Source organism: Triturus cristatus, chromosome 3_1, assembly GCF_964204655.1.
Source record: "Triturus cristatus chromosome 3_1, aTriCri1.1, whole genome shotgun sequence".
NCBI classification, from domain to species: domain Eukaryota; kingdom Metazoa; phylum Chordata; class Amphibia; order Caudata; family Salamandridae; genus Triturus; species Triturus cristatus.
Genome location: NC_140583.1, coordinates 206,595,950 through 206,619,564, shown reverse-complemented (window position 1 = coordinate 206,619,564; position 23,615 = coordinate 206,595,950). Strand labels below are relative to the sequence as shown.

General features: G+C 45.9%; 1 long non-coding RNA gene across 2 annotated transcripts in view; it reads right to left on the bottom strand.

Moving 5' to 3' along the window:
• Window positions 1-17,616, bottom strand: part of LOC146859927 (uncharacterized) — a 32,691-nt gene extending 15,075 nt beyond the window's left edge. The window contains exon 1 of one of the 2 annotated variants that reach the window (XR_014978742.1): window positions 17,534-17,616. This is a non-coding gene — a long non-coding RNA (uncharacterized LOC146859927). Of the gene's footprint in view, window positions 1-4,280; window positions 4,398-17,533 lie in introns of those variants that run through there. The other variant, XR_014978743.1, reaches the window with a different exon arrangement.
• Between the last annotated feature and the right edge of the window lie 5,999 nt (window positions 17,617-23,615).

Here is a 23,615-nt window from a genome sequence, read left to right as displayed (position 1 = left end):
CTGCTAAAATGATATACAAGAAATCTTTGAAAGAAATGCACAAATTAACGAAGGAGGCTAGGAGGGATTACATAGGTAAGTGTATTTTCAAGGTTGTCAATTCCTTCCTTAAACCTTGAGAACTGGTGATTGATGCCCAGCCCTCTGCAGCTCTGTGCGATAGAATCTCAGACTTTTTTGATAACAACATTTGTACGGTCTACAATTCCTTTTCAGCCATAGCTAAAACAGGCAAATCAGATGCGATAAGGATAGCACCGGTGCCTCTCTTTTCTGAATTTGCTCCTATTTCTCAGAAGGCAGCACCGACTGCGATCCAGGGTTGTCTGGTTCACCCTGCCTTCCTAAACTGTGGAAAGAGTTGGCATTCTCTTCCACCGAAGTGCAGTCCAAAATATGGAACACTTCCCTTGCCACCAGCATCTTCCCGACTTACTGAAGCACGACACTCTCCTTCCCCTCAAGAAGAAACCTAATATTGACTCAGGAGAATTGAATAATTATATACCTATCTCTCTGCTGCGAGCACCAGCAAAAATGCTAGAAAGGGTAGTGCAGCGTCAACTGGCCAATTTCATCGAGAGCCACAACATCCTGCACGATACCCAATCTGGCTTCCGTGCTGGCTTTAGCACAGAGACTGCGCTAGTAGAGGTGGCGGACTCTATAAGGATGGCGCTGGATTCAAGGGCTGCAGCTATGCCGGTGCTCCTGGATCTTTCAGCGGCATTTGACACGGTAGACCATGCAATACTGGTTCAACGTCTTTCTGACATTGGGGTTGGTGGTACAGCCCTAGCTTGGCTGAAGTAATTTCTCCATAGGAGTACCCAAAGGGTGGCGCTACAACCGTATTAGTCCGACCGCAAGCACTTATGGTGTGGAGTGCCACAGGGGTCGGCCCTAAGCCCTCTGTTGTTCAACATCTATTTGGCCCCTTTATTTTCTCTGATAGCCAACTGGGGTGTGAAGGAGATTTCCTACGCTGACGACACCCAGCTGGTATTTCCATTTAATGAACAGTCGGAAGATTCTATCAAGAGCTTTAAGGGGTGTTTAAAAGATATTGCCAACTGGATGAATAACAACAAACTCAAACTTAATGCAGATAAAACGGAAGTGATGTTTTTTGGTATAAACCAACTCGATGCTGCAGACCTCTGGTGGCCGCTAGAAATGAGTTCACCTCCCACTCCCGCTGGCATTGCGTTACGGTAACCAATTCAAAACACATAAGTGGGAGTAAAGTGGCAGGCTGACCTATCTTTCTCGGACCAAATTCAGCAGGTGACAGCTGCCTGCTTTGCCAGTTTGAGAAACCTGCGGAAATTTATACATCTACTGCTAGAGAACTGCTGCCGGACAGTAGTCGATGCCACAGTGACTTCCCACCTGGACTATGCAACCTGCCTCTACTTGGGCTTACTAGCCTACCTTGTTAAGAAACTCCAAAAGGTTCAGAATGCGGCTGTGAGATTAATTAGACATGTCCCTTTTCGGCAGCATCTCCCTCTGCATATCAAGGAACTACATTGGTTGCCGGTAGCCAATAGAATTAAATTTAAGGCCTTAACCGTAGCTTTTCGGTCAATCTATGGAAAGTGCCCAAGCTATTTGAAACAGAGGCTTGGCACCTATAAGCAGATTCGCTCACTGAGATCTAATTCTCAGAACCTGATTTGCACCCCTCGAGTTAAAAAAGCTCGGATGGGTGGCAGATCTTTCATGCTTGGTGCGTCCATGTTATGGAACTCCCTGCTTAATGCCTTGCGCCAGATTGCCTTTGAAACTCGATTCAGGAAAGCAGCAAAAGCATGGCTTTTTAACCTAGACTAATGGCCTGGAATCTACGGCGGTTGTATGATCCTCACGCACCACTTTTTGCTATAGCGCCAGGACACCTCTTTGGAGGTAGCTGTTCGCACTCTATAAATGGCTGTATTATTATTATCATCATGTAATCCCAGCTCGAGTAAAATCCAGTGTGATACAACCTGCTTCGGTGATCTCATCAGTAAAGACAAACATAATGTTACACAGTCTACGTATATTCAAAGATGTGCTACGCCCAGGGACAAAGCCACATTGGTCAGTATGTACCAACTTTGGTATTACAGGTTGTAAGCGGTTAGCCAGGATTTTACTTAAAATCCTAAATTCTGTATTTAGTAGTGAGAGCGGGCGATATGACAACAACTGGGAATGGTCCCTCCTGGGTTTAGGGAGTGAAGCTATCAGTGCTTGTGTTGTAGAGATGGGCAGTGTACATATCTCAAGAAACTCATAATTTATGAAGTTGGGGAGTCAGTTGTTGTACATACGTTGAATAGAATTCTGCAGGAAGACCATCCAGGCTTGGGGTTTTATTCCTAGGAAGACCCTTAATTGCTGCCTTTATTTCTACCATTGTGAGGGGGTTAGCTAAAATGTTCTTGTTTTCGTCCGATACCTGCGGCAGTTCCACTAAGTCCAGAAAAGCGGAAAGTTCTGAGTGGACAATACACGGAGGAGCAGTATAAAGGGCTTTGTAATAACCATAAAAGGCTGTATTAAAATCAGTGCGTGTGACAACTTTAGTGTGTTCAAAGGACCAGATTTCCGTTATTGAGGTGGAGCGGCATTTCTCAGTATGCGTGCTAATAAAGTACCTGGCCTATCTGATTCTGCATGTGTTGTGCGCGGGTACGAGCTATAGTCTATTGTGCACAATTGATCGGCATATTTAATACATGCTTCTTGGATATCAGGTACAAACAGGGGGTCACGGGCTAACCTAGTTTCCAATGTGTGTAATTTATCTTTATCTTGCACACCGCAGTGCACCTGCTGTCGGGCTCCAGTGGATGTGCTAATGGCTGTTCCGCTGATTACCACTTTAAATGTCTCCCATTCTATGCCTGTTGATGACGCTGCGCCGGCATTTTCAGCGCAATAGTGGGTTATGGTAGATGCAAGCGTCGCATGATAGAACCCATCTTCTAAGTGGACCGTTTTAAGACGCCATGTGGGTACCGGTGTCGGTACGTGACACCAGGAGAGGGTAATCTCCAAGGCACTATGATGCAAAAGGGATTTGCCCACATGTGCGGCTCGATTGGTCTGTGTTATAATTGAGGGGCTGCAGAGAATATAATCAATTTGTGTGTGGAGATCATGTACTGCCGAGTAAAAGGAGTATTCCCTCAGACCCCTATAGTGTTCTTGCCGTATGTCCGTCAGGTTCCATCCCTGAGCACAATTAAGTAAGGTTTTCGAATAGCGCATAGATTGTGCCCCAGCTATGGGATGGTGGGATCTGTCCAACACAATATCTGCAATCGCATTTAGGTCACCACCCAGTACCCATCGGACAAGTCCGCCAGTACCGCATTAACTAGGGCATAAAAAACACTTCCTGGTCCAAGTTGGGCGCATACTATTGGGCTCCAATCCAGTGTGCCGCGGACTAGTACGAATCTACCCTCATCTATCCTCACTGCCTGCTCTAGAAATCCGGCTCTAGGACAAATAGCCGCCCCCCGGGCGAAAGCTGAAAAGATCGTATTATATAATTGGCTCCTCCATTTATGTTGTTGCTTAGTTGCTTCCTGTGCAGTTAAATGAGTTTCTTGTAAGAACACTATCTGTGCTTTTCGTCTAATCAATTGGGCATGCACTCTACGTCGCTTATGCGGTGAACCCATCCCTCTGATATTCCATGTAATACAAACATACCGTTGCATCATATTTGATCTAGCCATCAGTATATGTCGAAATAAACCAGTGAAGGATCAATTGCTGTGAAATCTGGCTTGTCAGCACCCCTTTCAAACACCCCAATACACATTCCAACTGCGGAACTTGGTTCGACCAAACTGTGAAAACGCATTTAAAATTTTAAAAAATGAACTTTTGCTATTGCAATAGGGGTCGTGGCTACTAATTACTTCAGGAGCCAATAATCCTCCGCAATGATTGCTTCGCTAAAGGCAAACATAGGGGGGGGGGGGGGGGGGGGGGGTACCGCCACCTCCCGGCCCTGGGACCCCCATAAACCCACCATACGTCAGTATTACAGTTTCACCCAATCAATAGAGCATTGGCTGTGATAGATCAAAGTTCTATCACAGGTTGGGCACACAAGGAGTCCAACGGATTTTCTTACCTCCTCACACAGAGAAAGGAAAACTACAACTGCCCTCCTAAGAGAGCCTTGCCCACTAACAAAGTGTAATACAAGAAGGGCGCCTTGGCAGTACAACCAGATCAGTTCCAAAAACAAAACAAAAAAATCATCTTACTGTGCGACCTTCAGTTAAGAAGTGTATTCTCCATATGGGACGATAGTGAAGAAAACAACAGTAGGCTGCGCCCCAACTCCGACTGAGGAGGATTCATCGTCAGTGATTGTTCTTGTGGCGGTAGAGATAATAGCCCTTCTCTGATCTTCCAGGGCCTGTGCTGGTGTTGGGGTTGTGTCTTTGTCATATCGCTTGGGTTTAGTTCGCAGACGCTGGGATTGTCTTCTTTGAAATTGGGAATCCTGCAAATGCCAATGAGTTGTGTCAAAAGGGAGTTCTGGGAAGGTGTGTTCAATCCAGTCTCATGCTTCTGGAGTATCGAAAAAAATGACTTTTCTGGTTGTGCATTAAAGTTTTGACGGGTATAGAGGTGCGTACTTTACATTTATTGTCTGCAGGTGAGGCTTAACCCCTTGATACCGAGCTCTTTGCTTTTGCACTTCGAGTGTAATCTGGAAATAGGGAGATATGTGCGTTGTCTTTTATAATGGGTGCTTTCTCCCTCGCAGTCTGTAGTATACGATCACAATCCCTATAATTGAGCACACAAGCTACAACAGGGCGAGGGGGCATGCCTGGCACACAACGTCGTGCAAGAACCCCGAGTGCCCTTTCGATACAGAAGGTGGTGGACAAGCTTCCCGGAATCACGAGGGATTGGAGCCATGTTCCTATGTAGAGCGTAGCGTTCTGGCCCCTCAACATTTTCCGGCAGACCTATAATTCGCACGTTGTTGCGATGCGACCTCCCTTCTGCATCCTCCACCCTTTCTTGCATTATCTCAATCTGGTGTTGCATCCGTTCCAGCTCAGGTTAGTGTTCCTTTTGCAGTAAATCCTGAACTGCAAATTTGTTGGCAGAGACTTTCTCTGCAAGTTTCCTGTGATCATCGCGTATTAGGGCTATATCCGCCGTTAGGGCTCCCAGTTGTTCCATCGGCGCCCGAGACGGACGTATCTCCTGCAAGATCAAGTCTAATTTGTCCGGTTGAGTACAGTCTGCTGTGGGTGGAACCATTTCAGCAGAGGAAGCGGTCGAGGCTGGACAAGATTCTTCCATGTCCTGATTTATCCCCTTTGTTCTTTCCATCGCGCCGTAAATAATATGACAGGGTATGTTAGAAAGTAAAAAGAGTATGATATATGAGTGGACGGCGCTTTCCCCTCTGAGGATGTTCCACACAGGATCTTCAAGCCCAGTGCTTTATATTTATTAATCCCAGCTCAGAGACACGTCGGATATATTGGTCACACTGCAGTTGGTCTCCGCCTGCAGGGGTGATGACATACCAGGGCAAGTGGAGAGTACAACCCGCTGAGCCGCGTGCTGGGATTGTAGTATCCGTGGTTACCTGGAGTCTCCTTGCTACAACCTGCGTGCCCTGCGCATGTCCATGGGCAACTGGCAGTACCTCAGTCAAACGCTGTTTCGAGGTTATATGTTGGCTTTTGCGAGGTAGGCAGTGGGGTGGTCCACGCAGTGCATACTACTTTTCCTGGTAAATAACAGCGTGCTTCAGATAAGGGCAGATATATTGTAGATGTAGTAAGTTGCACTCAGGCACACTCGCTCTCCGAGCAGTCCAAGCTCAAGTGTTGACTCATCTATAATCATCACCTTGCTCTTGCAGAAGAGGGTGAATCTCAGTGTCACAACACCCAGGGAGGAGCTTTGATCAGGTTCTGCAATGTCTCGTGTTGGCAGGTCTAATGGGCTTATAGCACGCTGTGTGCACCACCAGAATAAGCATAAGTGCAGCTTCTGACCGCGAGAGATATATTGTGGGTGCCTCAAGATTCAACACCTCATACCGCAGGCCATACAATTGCCCAGGCACAGCTCACGGCAGCTCCGTGTCTTTCAATCGGAGGACGGGAGACAGTGTAAATGTCTCTGGGTTAACCACGACAGAGCTTCTGGGGCGCCCCACATATCGGTCATTGCTGCCAGATTCAATTCCCGGGCCGGCTCTTGCTTTCTAGGACAGTAGTATGCGGCCCTGACAGAAGGCTCAGTTCAAGTGCCGGATCTCTCATCCCTCACCTTATTTAAATCCTCCTGCGCGTCCCGGGTCTCCGCCTCCGTGGTCGTGTAGAACAGTCCGGTTCACGGCGTTGCAGCGTCCGCGGCTCAAAGCCAGTAAGCGGCCGATCTCTCAGAGCAGTAAATCACAACTGATGTCGTCAGGGCGCATCAAAGGGTTTCGCGGTGGCCTCACGAAAGGCGCATCACCGCCGGAGGTCGCCCTCTTGCCTCAGAGTGGGTGATGGCGCACATTCCTCGCATAAACCGCTCTCGGCGATCATGTAAGGTTCCGGTGCCAGCGCCGCCTCCGCTAGGGTTTCACTGCTCCCCACTGCATTTTTGGGGCTATAGGGGGCCATCTCTCAGCCGTAATCGGCTCCGACAGGGGTCCCTGGCCGGAGCCCAGCAATTATGCAGCCGCCATTCACAGCGGTTAGCCACATCCCCTGGAAGATACATTTCATAAGATCCACTGATGACTACTTTATCTTCAGAAGACTTCTCTAAGGGTTGGTTCTTCCCCACATAACCACCATACTCAAACATATACAGCATATCCCTCTGCATATAAGCATTTATTTAAACTATAGATGTGTACCTACATTGGTGTATAACTTTGCATAAACGTGTACAAATATGTTTAATATATAGATATTCATTAGTTGTGCTTAACAAATGTACATATTACTTATGGTTATATTATTCTAGGTTTAACATGTATATAGATGACAGCACGAATAAATAAATCTTAATTCATAACTATGTATCTACAATTGCTTCACTGTTGAATTGCAAATAAAACCTAATAAAAACAGATATATTAACTTTAAATACAGCAACACTTGAAAGTCTCAGTTTATTAAATACAACTTAAATCTACATATATTACCTCCCTCATACTTGTATACCTTCCATGGATTTATGCATCTTCATATTTATTATTTTTCCTTCCACTTCTGCATCTCCAATGCACTACCCTATATCTCACCCTATCTATACCTCTTGCAATATATCCTCTACCCCGATTCATCTCTAACCTCATTCTGCTACACTCTCCAATGCAATACCCTATTTCTCATCCTATACCTCTCTCAATATATCCTCTACCTCCACTCTAGCACTCATCCCAAACCCCATTCTACTACTATGATCCCCAAAATAATCCTTTCTATATTCTTTCCGCCTCTACCCCTCCTTACATCATCTCATAGCTCTTTTAATATTCAGATCTCCCAAACAAGCCTTTCTAAACCCTTCCCTCTGACTTACCCCCCTCCACCTCCCCTTTACTCACCCCAAACCTCCTCCTAGCAAAAAAAGTTTTAACATTTTAAATCCTTCCCTTCACTATCCTTTCCAATCCAAACAACAGACTAACATGTCCACCACTCAAACGAATTTCATATTTCCCTATACTAATCCCCCACTAATCCTGTTTGGGTTCTGGAGTAGTGTGCTACCTGCTCAAAAGCACTGACACCTCATCAGGAGTAGAAATCGCTATACAAATATAAAAGGAAACTGTTCCCTCCTCTTTCCCTTCACTATCCTTTTTCAATACAAATAAACTTCCATGTCCACTACTCAAATTAATTTCATATTTTCCTATTCAAATTCACTACTAATCCTTTTTGGGTTCCTGAGCAGATTGCTATCTGCCGAAAAACGCTTCAACACCCCAGCAGGGGTAGCAAGCGCTATATAAATTAAAACCCCTCCCTCTTCTATCCTTTTCAATCCACATAACTGACTAACATATCCACCGCTCAAATTAATTTCATATTTCATTCTACTAATTCATCACTAATCCATTTGGGTTCCGGAGTAGCGTGCTACTTGCCGAAAAATCGCTTTGACGCCTCGTCAAGGGTAGTAAGCGCTATTTAAATGCTATTGCAATTAAAAAGAATACAACACAGAACCTCAAACACAGGCAACTGATGTCAAAGCAAACTGAGCGCCAACAGAGCAAAGGCTGAAAGATGGCGATGGTGGAGTAACCGGAAGGAACTATCCATAATGTTGGCATGTAGGACCCGACATTCAGTTCCTCCTACGCTACCTCCGAGCTGAAGAAACTCTGAACCGAAACTAGGTGAAGGTTAATAAGCCACAGAATCACTGACGTCATAGGTCTGAAGATTTGAGAACTATGTTGCCATCCGAAGAGGTCAATCCGAGGCCTGAAGGAAAAGGCAGGTCTCAATCTGCTGACAAGGCCAGCAAAGATGAACAAACTCCTAAGTGTGAATGATGCAATACTATGGATTCGCAAGAGTGTCACTTGTACACCCGGACATCTTGTCATTAAAGCTCTGTTGCACGATATATTGTACACTACTGTATTGATAAACACAGAGAAAGGGAGCTGGGCCGGTGCTCAGAGTAATGGATAGGTAAGAGTAACAGAGAAAATAATGCTGCTGGGAGGGAGAAAGAAGCCACTGGAAAGGAGGAGGCAGAACTGGGAAGGGAGGGGAAAAGGAGAGAGAGAAAGAGAACGTCAATGAGGGGAAGGAAGACACTGCTATAGTGAAAGAAACGATGGGATGCTGGTAAATGGGGGGGGGGGGGGAAGAGGGGGAGAAATGGTGAGTGCAAGGCAGAGAATTAGAGGGACGCTAAAAGAAAAAACAGAATTATACTGAAAAGGAGGCAGAAGAAAGCAGCATTGCCTGAATCAAGCTCAAATCCTTGCAGTCAACTATGCTTTGCAAAATGGTGCCAATTAGCACACATGGGTCACTTTTTTAGGTACTTGGGGCCTCATTTATGAGGTCCCTTTTAGCACTTACGTGCCGCCGGAATGCCACTTTTTTGACGTTCCGGTGGCGCAAAGTGCAGCGGCATATTTACAATGGCCTTGTAAATATGTGCCCTTTTCAAGCAGAATGCCGCATGAAAAGGGCATTCCATTGGTGTTGCTGTGGGTGTTCCCATGCAACACCCATGGAATCTGAAGCATTCCCCATTTACGAGAAATCATAAACCAGGGAATGCGTCGGAATCTAACGCCGCCCTAGGGCTGGCATTAGGGAGGCGCAACAAAGAAAAATATTTTTATTCCTCTTCGTTTTTACCTTGTGTGCTGCACACTAGTAAGAGGAAATCACCTGAATTGATTGATTTTGTGCAGTAAAGCGTCCCTTCCTGCACAAAATCAATTAGCCCCACAAAGGAGGCACCCTTGCAGCATGGTGCAAGGGTGCCTGCGTTGGCAGCACATTGTGCGCCAGCACAGGAGAAAAGGGCAGGAATGCGTCGTATCTTATAGATACAGCACATTCCTGCCCTTTTCTTTAGATCCCTTGCGGCACTGCCCTGCACCAAAAGCTCATAAATGAGGCCCCTGATTTTCTAATGGGTACCACTTGTATTTTGGCCTATATTCTGTCCCAGTCTGACCCCATAAACATGATCAGTGCCCAGCCTCCAAACATGAGCTGGGAACGCACACTACACAGCAGTTTCCAGCTCATACTATCTCCCGTCGTGTGATATTAGGTCCTCATTGGGAGATTGTGTGAGCAAAGCTGATATTGTGTTACACATGGTGGGACCGTGTGTACTGGCAAGCCTGCTAAGTATTTGCAGACTTGCAATATGAAATAGATTAAATTTAAACATAGTAGAACAGATCGGGCTCAGGCCTGGATTGAGCATGCGCCACCAGATGTTTGCAGTTAAGCACACCAGACACCAAGGGAAGTGAAAGCAAAGGCGTATTTAATAAGCTAGCACAGCAGTCCTTAATCTTTTGAGCCAACAAACGCTTCCCGGACAGACAGCATGGAAAATAGAAGTCCTGTTTGGCGCTCTCCCAAAATGAAGTGAATTTACATACATTTCCAGGAAGCGTTTGTTGGCTTCCGTGATCGGGAAGGATATTCCCATTACAATGTCGTAGTATGTCATGAAGCTGGGGCCTCCTCTAAGATGAGAAGGATAATTAAGTAGGAGGGACAAATTTTGGGCTAAAAGAGCTCATTGTGTTTTCGGAGTCCTGAGGAGAATCCGGTAAAACACATAATAGGGTTCGTAACGCGTCGACTGGTGTTTTTCCAAACAAGTGTTTTACACAAGCATCTACCATGGAGGCTCATAATGTGAACTAATATAAGTTACAACTGAGATGGTGTATATTGAGCACAATTTGCACACTGTTTGGTTTTGCCCTTGTTAAAGGAATATACAAGTAGGGTGTTAAAACGCCAGCCGAAAGGGCGTAGTTGGTTTTGTTTGTGTGACAAAAAGACACTGCCCTGAAAAATTACAGAACCGGAGCTACTATATCTGTATTAGTTTTTTTATGTGGATAAATTGTGAAATGTCTCGTTTGTTTTGCTGTAATGAATGTAATTTAATGCAATGACGTTTTTGTGTCTATGTTGTACAATGGTTTGCGACAAATTGTTGTTCTAACCAATGAATAATACATTTTTGTTCATTTGAAAAAATGATATAAAATAACAAAAAATAATATATATTAACTTAAAAAACCATAGGTTTCACAAGTTATAGTTAGCTGTACATTTCACTCGTAAAAAACCATTGAAATTCCACGTTATAGTTAGATCAGGTAACTATAACTTGCGCACCCGCAATGCACTGCTGATGACGTCACATATTACATCACTTATGACATGGTCAGTGACATCACTCATGACATCAATGATGACATCTGAAATGACATTGTGCATTGCGGTCGCGCAAGTTATAGTTACCTGATCTAACTATAACGTGGAATTTCATTGGTTTTTTACGAGTGAAATGTACAGCCAACTATAACTTGTGTGAAACCTATGGTCTTTTTAAGTGAATTTGTACGGTTGAAATGCTAAGTTATGTATTTATTTTAAATTTTTGCGCGCACGGTGCGCTTTGCGCACCGTGCGCTGTGGGCACTTGGTGCGCATCGCGCACCGAGCGCCCACGTTGCGCATTTCGTACCGTGCACGCCTCGCCATTTTTTTTTTTTTTACAAAATATCAATTGTTTTTTTCTCCCTTGGGGGTCCTTAGATTTATATATTAAATGTGATTGTTAATTCTTGTTTTTTTTTTTTTACCGTACGGTAAGCTTACCGTACGCGCACTCCGCGATTTTTTTTTTTAAATTATTAAATTTATTTTTCATACTTTTTGGTCCTTCGTGAACCCCCTGACGAACGCTAGGGGGTCTGCAACTCTTCGTTGCCCCCTTTTCATGTTATCAACCTTTGTTTTTCAGTGCGAGAGACAGAAAATGGCGGCCGATACTTCCTGGTTTGGACCGATTCGAATGTTTACTTTGATCTAACAACCAATCAGAATCGCGCTCGCGCACGGCACCGTACGCGTATGGTAAGCTTACCGTAAGCGCTCGGAGCGCGCCCACAGATATATATATTGATTTAAATGCTATTTTCTCAGGAAATACTGAACAGATTTACACGAGACCTTCAAAAGGCACATCCCTGACCTGAGGGCTACCTCTCTGCCAAATTTCACATATTTCTGTTCAGCCGTTCGGGCTGTAGCTCGGACTAAAGGTCCTATGGGAAAATGCATGGGGAAAACGCGTTTTGGGACCCCCCTTTTTTCTCAGCCCCCGCTTGACGAATCCCCCCCGAGACTTTCAGGGTAGGAGCGGAGCGTAGCGCCCCATTAGTTTTGAAAAATTCGCAAGGATTCGTCAACCGGCGCCAAAGTTATTCCAAATAGGGAAACACGGTCCTAACTATAACTATCTACTGGCGACTGCCAGTAGATAGATATATATATAGATATATAGATATATAGATATATAGATATATATATATATATATATAGTCATCCCAAGTGGTTTGTGTGATCAGGATGTGAGATGGTAAATTGAGATCAGCATTTGCATGCGTGTAGTTTGATTGGTAATAATTTTACCAGCATGAGAGAAGTGCGGGGATTGGTCTGAGCAGACGGGTTTGACACTCTGGTAGGGCCGGGGAGCCTGTACTTGTTCTCCAACCAGCCGAACAACACAGCGTGGGTTGGAGAAATCCAAGTGCGCATGTCGGTTGGACCGTTCTAAGACAGCCAGCCAAACCAACATGCGCACTTACAGTGCCTACCACTCCGCCGCCCTGCTGCTGACTCAGTCAGGATGGCCCTGCCCCGTCATACGCTGCGCGAGCTCGGTTAACCTCTTCAGTGCCCATGACATGATAGTCTCGTCATGGAGCACGGTCGCGCTGTGCCCATGACGAGACTATCTCGTCATGAACCCCACCCACTAATGTAACGCCCGGCACAGGAGGGGGAAAGGGCGTGGCACAGAAGGGGTTAAAAATAAAAATTATGATAAAATTGTTTTTTCATTTTATTTTTCACGCTTGCCTCTGCTGGCTCTCAGCAGTGAGACGATGCTCCTCTGCCATAATGGAGGAGCCACCACTGCTCGTGTTGCGCAAAGCATTACATTGATGCATTTATCACTGAAAAGACCTGTGGATGCAGCATTGCTCTTTGTCACTCTGTGCTTAAGTGTCTTAAGCAGTAGTGTCTTAAGCAATAGATTTGAGGGTTCTACGTTTAGAACTGGGGTTTTCTCCCTCATCAGTGAGGCTAAGGCGGTGGTGTGTGCCTGCCCATATTTACAAGGTAATGTAAAGGCACCCTTTGTGGCTTTTCATTGTCTTGTAAATATGCCCACTTTCGCATATTACTCTGCGTGAAAGGGGAGTTCCATGGGTGTTACTGTGGGTGTTTCCACTCAACATCTATTGAACCCGACGCATTTCCAGATTTACAAGTTTTTCTAAATCTGGGAATGCGTCGGATTCCTATGCTTCCCCAGGGGAGGCGTAATGGAGGCGCAACAAGAACAAACACCTTTATTTCGCCTCATTTGTCCTTTCTGTGCATGCTAAATTGTGCAGCATACACAGAAAGAGGAAAACACCTCTTGTGATTGTTTTTGTGCAGGAAGGGACACCTGTCTGCACAAAAACAATCACCCCTACAACATAGGCACCCTTGCACCATGGCGCAAGGGTGCCTAAGTTGGTGTATGGCAGCCCATTGTGCGCCAGCGCGGGGCAAAAGGACGGGAATGCGCTCATTGATTCGGTGCATTCCTGCCCTTTTCATTTGGCGCACGGCAGTGCAGCAGTAAGGCTTGCTGTGCTGTCGTAATTTAAAATATTGTAAATGAGGCTGTAGGTAATCAATACAAAACAAGGCATCTATTGATGCTCTTGCCCTGACTGATCAGATTAATGACAGAGCATGTTCGGGCAGGCACTAGCAGAAATAATCTAATTCAACTGTTTGCAAAATAGGAACTACGCCATCACCTTGAAACCTGGGAGGCAGGTAGTCAAGAGGTTTATATTCAGATAGCCGCGATTAGAAATATATATATTTTTTCATTACTGACATGAAAATGAGAGAGAGTAAATTAGGAAAATGTGGAGGCTATACCACCTGTATAGCTACAAAATAAGAGCTGAAGTACCAGATTGCTTTATTACTGCTGCTGGCATAAAAGCTGCTGGCATAAAATGTTATCTATTGAGTCATCTCCTGCCAATGTTTTAAGGCATGGACCACAAAGCTGGCATTTGCCATGGGCCCCACATTCTCAGGGGCTTCCTGGGGAAGTGATCAGGACAGTCAAAGACACTGTCTCCTCTGTCTATTTCTCTATCTCACCATCGGTTAGTCATTCTACCTATTTTATTTCTGACTCCCCCTCTCTCCAGTTATCTTTACCTCACAATCTATATCTATCTACTTCTTCTCTATTTCACCTGTCTCTCACGTTATCGTCTCTTTCCTTCCCCCAATTTTACTGATTCCACTTAACCTCTCAGTCAGTGGCGGCTCCTCTGCTAAGGCAGAGGAGCATCGCCCCACTGCAGGAAGCAGAAACAAAAGTAAGAAAATGATAACGTAATGTCATTATTATTTTGTCCTCCTGCTTTGGCAGCCTGCGTGGCGGGGCTGCTGCGCAGGGGAAGAGTGGTAGAACACTCCTGTAAGCAATGACTGTTTGGTCGGTCCTCGTGGACCGTACAAAACAGTCATGCGCATCACCCTGTTCTCCATGCAGACTGCTTTGCATCCTGCATGGAGAACATGCCCACCCCTCCAGCCACTGGCTGAGCACCGTGTCATGGCACTCAGACCAATCAAAACGCTGCATTGCAGCATTGTCATTGGCTGCGGGGAGCCCTTGTGCTTCCTGCTTCTTGTTTCTAACAAGAAGCCAGGAAGGGGATAGGACTGGACACAGGAGAGGTGGCGGCGGCCGGCAGGTAAGTGATAGTTTTTGTTTAGCCAATTTCCCCACCGCCCCTACCCGCCCCACTGCTGCTTCTAGGCAGCAGCCAAGACTGCTCTCAGTACTTCTTAGCCCACCCCTTTCCAACTTACTCGTACATACATTAATCTAACTTACCATTCTGTTCCTCGCCTCTTTCTATATTACCTTTCTCTTTTTCTCTCTCCCTTTCCAATTTTGCTCTCTTTTCTTCACATCTACCTACCTCACCTTTTAGTACACCTCTCTCTATCCTACTTCCCTGTACCTGTCCCTCTACCTGGTCCTTCTTTTTGTGCCTCACTAACCTTTTTTCTTCTTTACTCCCTTCAACCCTTCTCCAACTACTTCATCTCTGCCTCAAACTCATCTCTTTTACCTCACCTCTCCATCTCTCTATACCTCACATCTTTCTGTACCTCAAGCCTCTCACTAAATCATACCTCGACTTTACACCTTTCTCACTTCCTAACCTCTCACTTTACCTCACCATTCATTCCCTACCTTGCCTTTGCACCTTACCCTCTCTTTCTACCTCTTTTCTCTCTTCCTCATCTCTCTGACTGCCTTACAAGCTTTGCTGCTGCCACCTTCTCGACCTCTGCATCTTTCTCATTCTGTGTCATTACCCGATAGGTGTGAAGGGAGATTATGGATATCTGATCATTAAAGGCCCATTTCAAGCACTATGTGCATAAGTCTTTTTCAAGTCATTGTAGTAAGTGCAGTGGTGTAACATTAGCCACCACAGTCCGCGTGGTGTGAAGGGCCCTAGATCCAGGGGGCCACCTCTGGCACTATGTAGGGGCGGTGGGCTCCTGGCCTGAGAGCTCCTCAACGGGCTGGAGGGGGGAAGGGAGAAGAGAGTAGGAGGGCCCTCTCAAGCTGTGTTACGCCACTGAGTCTATGTAAAACATCATTGCAAGACAACAAAATCTAGATCCTAGCACAATAAAATGGCAACTTTAATTATTGGCAAATGCCAGGCAGCTTGAGTTTTGCGAATTTAACTTTACCATATAATTGAATATTGTTTGCTTAATTGCCTAAAAGTTAATACATTTAAAATTGTCCTGAACTGGTTCCCAAAGATATGTCTTCACCAGGAGCCCAAAAAATCCATACATTGACGGTTGTCCTCTTGACCTGCCCTGAGCACATCATCCCTAGGAAATGATATTTAAAACCAATATTAAAGTAGCATAATACGAGATATATTAACGGCTCACTCCAAGATTATGTTAGAATCAGTCAGAGCAGCTTTGGCGTTTCCTTAAGTTTGTGATGGACAGATCTGCCTTAAAACTTATCTGTTGAGAAGCTTATTTATATTTCATGTAGCTGTTGCACTGGCTTTGTGATTAACATGTTTGGTTATTTTTGAATTTGCAGGACCAGGCCTATTGCAATTGTATTTTATTATTTTAAGATGTTGCTGTTGTTTTGGCTCTGTGATTAATATGTTTTGTAATTTTTGTATTTTGAGCACCAAGCCTAATGCCTACTTTATTTCACTACAATAGTTATTTGCAATAAATGACACAATAAACAAATAGGTGTATGAGAAACAGAAAATGTGACATGCAGTAAAGTGAGCAGCGGTCTAAGAGCAAACAAAGTAAGGGAACTGTGATGCGGAATGCAAGGTAGTGGTAGTGGAGAGGGGTATGCCAATGGAGGAGTGATTAGGGTGGTTAAAAAGAGAAGTCTAAGGGGCATATTTACAAGGCACACACAAGGAGATGATGGAGGGAGCACTGAAACAATCAAAAGTATGCACCGGGGACTTATTAACAAACCCTATTACCAAAACAATGAGACCCCTCTGCTCCCCACCTCTCCTTTGATAATGTGTCTGAAAAGAAATGATCCTCTCTGCTGGCTAACCAATTGAGAATGCTTTAAAAAAAATACAAAGTAATGGAGCTGATTTGTAACTGTATTTATATAGTGCTTACTCCAGAACCTAAAAACGATTAGCTGTGGGTTAGTATAGGGAAATATATGTTAATTTGAGCGATGGACATGTGAGTCTGTTACCTGGATGTAAAAGTTAAGTGTCTAGAAGGTGTTATTTGTGAGATCACAGCAGTAAGACCCCTGATGATGCTTCAAGCGCTTTTAGGCTTGCATTTTGAGTTCGGATGAATGCACGGAGTTCTGGTGAATACATTAAAAAGCCTGCTACACAAGAAAAAACATAAAAAAAATGAGTGCACGTGCTATTGGTTTTGCCAACGTGTTTTAGCCATGTTGTACAGCATCGTGGCTGCTGTTCAGGGCGGCTAAACATTAGTGGCGTAGAGGAGAGTGTTGTAGAGTGGCGAAGAGGGCAGTAAAGTTGCGTTACTCTCACGTGATACAATGTCTCTGGTCAATAAAATAGAGTAGAAAATGAAAGTTCAAGGTTGAAGCGGCTCAAGACTTGGAAAACCTCACACCAGTCGATGAAAAAAAACAGAACAAAAATAGACGATAAGACATAATTCCCCAATATGTTTCTACTGAGATTAAACTCTCCTAGCCACAGAGACGGAAATTCATGAAATAAACTATTTGGGACGCTACAGGCTGGACTCACCAGAGTGCCAGGTCCAAAACCTACGGGAGAAGTTCATCAGAGAGAATGAACTCCCACAATAAAATTCATTATTGTAAGAAGCATACTTCGGATAAACCCGGGGAGTAGAGTCGAGAGCAAGGGCGCTCGTCCGCAAGTAGACCATCTGTGCTGCACATTGGTGTTTAGTGCATCGAGCAAACAAGTTCCTAGGCAGGCCAAACGAAGAACGTAATCCCCTACAAACAATATATGACGAACGGGTCTGCCCAGGGCGTCTATGATCACTAACAAATGTCTTGTTTGAGGCAGCGTTACATCGACAACTGAGGAATTTAGGTGATGAGACCCTGTCAAAACAGAACAGCCCCTCGGAGTTAGACTTACCCACACAGAATGTCTCCTTAGGTCGAAGCTGCGTCCGGAGTATAACGTCCACAGTCTGAGAGTTTCGGCGCTGTGATTCAAAAGACTCACCGGACATGAGGCTCGCCACATCCGGCTAGAAACGTCTCGGGGTTATCAATTCTTGCGTTTCCGCCATCTTAGAATGGCGCCTCTACAGTACAAACTAGGGCACAATTAGCAGACTAGGAGTAAATAAAGAGCTAGAACTGGATCGGGTTTGTTCGTAGATGGGGCAATGAACAATAGCTTTCTAATAAACAAAAAGGAATATCGCAAGATTTAATGGCCCTAGGAAAATATGGGCAATGGCGCGTAAGGTCTCTCAAAGGCACCGAGATAAAAGTATTCGGTATTGAAACACACTCCAGTCTGGCGCGCCGTCAAAAGGAAAGTTCTTAAACAACACGCATGCAACTATCCACTAGAGAAGTTAAATGAGGATAAATAGGGAATTCTACTGAGCCCAACACAGCAAACAGTGAAGAAAATCGAAAGAAGAATAAACAAGCATTTTCAATGCAATAGGTCTCGCATTTACACCAGTTTGAGCTATTGACATTGTAAATGACAATGCCTTTTATTTTTGTTTTCATTTTTAAAACATAAATAAAAGGCATTGTCATTTACAATGCCAATAGCTTAAACGCTCGTATACCGAACACGTAGGTATTCTATATATCTGCAGTGATAGTGATCTCACACCAATATCTACAGTGTTAGTGATCTCACACCTATATCTGCAGTAATAGTGATCTCACACGTATATCTGCAGTGATAGTGGTCTCATACCTATATCAGAAGTAATGGTGATCTCACACATATATCTGCAGTGATAGTGATTTCACACCTATATCTGCAGTGATAGTGATCTCACACCTATATCTGCAGTGATAGTCATCTCACACCTATATCTGCAGTATATCTACAGTGATAGTGATCTCACACCTATATCTACAGTGACGTGATCTCACACCTATATCTGCAGTAATAGTGATCTCACACCTATATCTGCAGTAATATTGATCTCACACCTATATCTGCAGTTATAGTGATCTCACACCTATATCTGCAGTGATAGTGATCTCACACCTATATCTGAAGTAATGGTGATCTCACACCTATATCTGCAGTGATGGTGATCTCACAACAACATCTGCAGTGATAGTGATCTCACACCAACATCTGCAGTGATAGGGAACTCACACCGTTTTACTTTTAGCACATCACTACAGCAAGGTCAAGTGAAAGGAGCCACTTGGGCATGAAGGGGCGTCTTGAGACCTCAATAAACAACAAAGGAAGGCTGGACTCTGGTGTTGAGCAGTGACTGGTTGAAGAGAGCCTCGGCGGCTGGCAGAGAGGGGAGATGGTGCACACGTGTGTAATGGAGGCAGAGGGGGGAGATGGTGTATGAACATCAGCACAGAAATCTGTTTAAACTAAACATTAGATTTAGGGTGAGGAAAAATACAGTAGCGCAAACGTTTTATTTCTGTGTAGACTGTGCGCGGTGCTGTTTTGTAATGTCGTCACTGGCAGACAATCACATTTTGAAAAAAAAAACAGACTTCGGAAACATGATCCGTCACTACACGCCTCCTTTAGATAAGAAATACCCTCACAACAGCTGTTAAGCAAACGATCCAGTTCGGATGGGCCGCCCCAAAAGGAGACAGGGCGGTAACAAAGAAGCCTCATTTTCAATCGAGGCTACCGTTTAGCATAAACGATGACGCCAGTCAAAGCAAATTTTGGGCGGGGCTTCAAGTCCCCTTCAGAAATCTCCTCTACCACAATATGTCTCGCAGGGCAATTTAGTAGGTGCCATTTAAATCATTATTTGGGTGATTACGCATACAGATGCTTCCGAGATTCTTAAAGTTCATGTATATCTCTTATACACATGGGTTGAACAAAGTCAAAAATCTGCCTCCAGGCCTTAGATTATGTTAAGTACTTGATGTGATAACACGCTGTGTGCCTTTGTCTCTGTCCATTGCATTGGCATCTAGGTTTTAAGGCTCTAGACAGCACCACCCAGGATGATACTCAAACAAATGTAGGACTGATGGCCCTTCAAATTGGGCTTTTGTTTTGGGTCCAGCTGGAAGAAAGCCCCTTCATCGTTGCAGCTTGTTGCTGGGAACGGAAAGCAGACAATGTCCAGGTGTTTTGAATGCGTTCCGGCAGCAGTTTCACTTAGGGCAGCCCGGACCAGGATGAATAATAGCTGATTGATCCCGGATCGAGAATGGTCCCCTACATTCCCTGCTGCAGTGGGAAAGGCAGCAATTTGGTGTGTTGTGTGACAGCACTACTTACCCCTTCAGATCACTTGTGACACTGTAAGGCCACAGAGTTCCGCCTGAGAGTTTAGGCTGCTGCTTAACTCTCAAAAGCAATAAGACACCCGGTTTGGCCTGTGCCCAAAAACAACCCAAACAAGGCACCAACAGAATGTACAGAGAGTTCGTAAACTTGGTGGAACAATTTTTATTACAGTTTTGTCAAACATACTTATATGAAAAACAAATTCATGTAAGAAACATACTTAGGTCAAATACTAATGCTACATCATAAAGAATTGGGCACTGGTGAGAAGGAAAACACCACACAATATACAGTGTATTATATGAACTCATGAACGTCAACACCAGAGACCTTCCACAGTCTCAAACGCCACTGGACCACACAGATGTAAGCTCCTGCATCTGTGAGGAGCGGTCCCGCCTCACTGTACCCATGTCCTCATACCAGGGCACCGCCCACCCAAACACCAAGCTGCCTGAGGGGATGCTATGAGGTGGCCAGGAGCTGCAGCCCCATGCCCACACTGGTGATTTGTGCACCCTAGCCCCCAAGCTGGTGTGTACATCCTATGGTTGTCTCAGGACTGCTAGACCCTATCCTTGGTGCTGTTCTTGGGAGTCTGTTTTGGAGGACTCCTCTGCTGAATATCTGTGAATTTAGGATTTGAGATACCACCACCTAAACATAGGGTTGGTTGGGTGGGAAAATTGCTGGTATTCCGCCTACCGCAATGCACTGTTTCAGAAAAGGCAGAGGCAAAGGTCACCTATATACTCCAGGCCATCGCGGCGGTGGAAGTGACGCGCATTCAGCACAACGTTGCACTTCCAACGTCCGCCGCATCTCGCAAGGTGAGGCGACAGGAAGTCGTCACAGGTTTGGAAGTCGCCGGATTGAGACAGGGCCTGAGCCATGGTGATCTTGGGTCATAAACGCTGCGCTTCTGTCAAGAATTCCTGTCATACAAGGGAAACACGCCCTTATGTAAACAGGAGAGCTGTTACATAACTCAAGGGAAACACGCCCTTATGTAAACAGGAGAGCTGTTACATAACTCAAGGGAAACACGCCCTTATGTAAACAGGAGAGCTGTTACATAACTCAAGGAAAACACGCCCTATAAAGGGAGGAACCGGGAGGTACAAGGCTGTCGGATATTGTGTTTACACCGACGTACCTGCTTCGTGAAGAGCAGTGTTCCGGAGTGGTGCTCCAGTAAGGCAAGAACGGAGGTAGGTCGAGTCGTTACTCCCTGGGCCGTGTCTTGCCCCATCGTCACCTGTGAAGGACCCGGAAGCTCTACCGGTCAACCATTGAGCTTCGCTTTTTGACTCGGCTGAGTCCAAGCGCAGTGGCGCTTTTGCTGGTTGGAGTCGTAACTCCCAGCCCGACCAGAGACACAGGGACTGCCAGCTGTAACGCACACCAGGAGGTGTTTGCCGCGTTACAGACTCGGAAGTCCACAGGATTGATCGAGCGGCTGCTCTCGGTTCAGTCTTCTTGCTTGTGATTGGGGTATCGGTGACGCATCACCAGGAGGTGACTCCGCGTCCCGGTGCAGTCTGAGGAAGAGGTTGAGCGGCTGCTCCCTTCAGGTAGAGACCCCGGCTGGGTGTTTCCCTGACTCCTCGATTCTCCCCAACACTCTTCGTGCCCCTCACAGCCTACCGATTGGCATTGTCGGCCATTTCATTTCTGCCCTCTGTTGGCATACGCCGGGATCGGCGTATATGCAGAGGACGGTTAGGACCATCCGTGCTGTGGGCTGGTAACGTACTTAGCCTGGAGGATTCCAGTGACTATAACTTTTGTTTGTTCTTTGTATTTTATTTGCCTTCATTAAAAGAACTAACCCTTCACAAGTGGTTGCGTCCTCATTGTCGTGTCTGTTAAACGATCCTGAGACGTTCAGGGCGTTACAAAATATCCGACCTTAATAACACTAACTGTCTCCCGGTCGATAACAGACATGGCAACACTTGATGATGTGCTGGCTGCTTTAGCGGCCATGCAAGTTGAAGTGGCTGCCTCTAGGCAAGAAACAGCCGATGTAAAAGCCAGACTGGATGCTATCCAATTGGACCCGCTCACGCCCAGCACCTCCCTCACGAACCAGACCCCTGCGGTAGTAGTGGAAATGTCGGTAGCCATCCCCTTGGCAACACCAGAGAGGTACAGTGGGGATCCTAACACAGTGCAGGTATTCCTCACACAAGTGGCGCTACATTTATCGTGCAAACCAAAGGCGTTCCCCACGAGTCAGGCTCGTGTGGCTTTCCTTATATCCTATTTGGCTGGAAACGCGGCACAATGGGCCGTACCTCTGGTGAGCAGGGACGACCCCCTCTTATGTGATTGGGGTGCTTTTCGCGAGGAATTCCTGAAGGTATTCGACAGAAGGGCTGACTCGTACACGGCGGACCGTGAAATGCTTGAGTTGAGACAGGGATCCAACGACCTGGTGCAGTATCTCAACGCGTTCCGAAGGCTGGTTGCGGAAACCAAGTGGCCTGTTGCTAAATAGACGGCGCTCTTCCATCAAGGGCTGTGCGATGAGCTCAAGGACGCCGTGGCTCATATTGACCCTCAACCCAAGACATGTGAGGGCCTTATCAACCTGGTATTACGGCTGGAACATAGGCTAAGTGAAAGAAAGGGGGATCATGGGAGAAAAGGAAAATCCCTTCCATCCTATGTGACGGTGGGAAGTCCTGAAACTTCCACCGCATCCAAGGGAGAACCCATGGACATCAGCGCAATACGAGCGAGCCTCACAGCCACGGAGAAAGAGTCACGCCGTAAACAAGGATTGTGCCTATATTGTGGCAAAAAAGGCCACTACGTACGTGAATGCCCTGCCAAACCGAAGACGTCACGTTATCGGGCCAACCGGTCGGTAACAGCCGTGGTGGACATACCGGCGGAAAACTAGAGGACTCCAAGACCAGAGAAGGGGCCTACCGGTAGACCAGGGGATGACGGCAATACTGGTGGTGGTGGATTACTTGACGAAAATGGGGCACTTCATCCCCTGCAAGAGAGTCCCTACGGCCGGGGAATTGGCGTCACTACTCCTAAAGAATGTGGTACGACTGCATGGATTACCTGGGGTGATCGTGTCGGACCGGGGGTCGCAGTTTACTGCGCAATTCTGGAAGACTTGGTGCACTGCGCTGCATGTTAAGACCGCCCTGTCCACCAGCTACCACCCTCAAACGGACGGCCAAACCGAGCGCCTGAACCAAACGCTCAAACAGTATCTGCGATGTTTTGTGGACCAGGGCAGGGAAGAATGGGTCGACTTGCTATGGGTTGCAGAGATAGCCTATAACAACGCCACTCACAGCTCCACACAGTCATCTCCGTTCTATAGCAACTATGGCCAACATCCCAGGTTCTTGCCATTTCTACATCCGTTCAGAGAGGACAGGATTCCCGCCACAGCGGACAGGGTGGCACACATAAAAGACACGTTGATGCGCTCAAGGGCTGTCCTAATAGAGGCCAAGAGAAGATACAAGGCTGCGGCAGATAGGAAGAGAAGGCCCGGGCCACTGTACCGCACTGGAGACTACGTCTGGATATCCACAAGAAACATGAGGTTTCGAAAGAACAGTGTGTTCCATCCCAAGTACATGGGCCCCTATCGAATTACCAAGTGTATGGGTCCCGTGAACGTGAAGGTGTGCTTGCCCCAGTCATTGCGGATACACCCTGTCTTTCATGTATCATTGCTCAAACCAGCACCCTC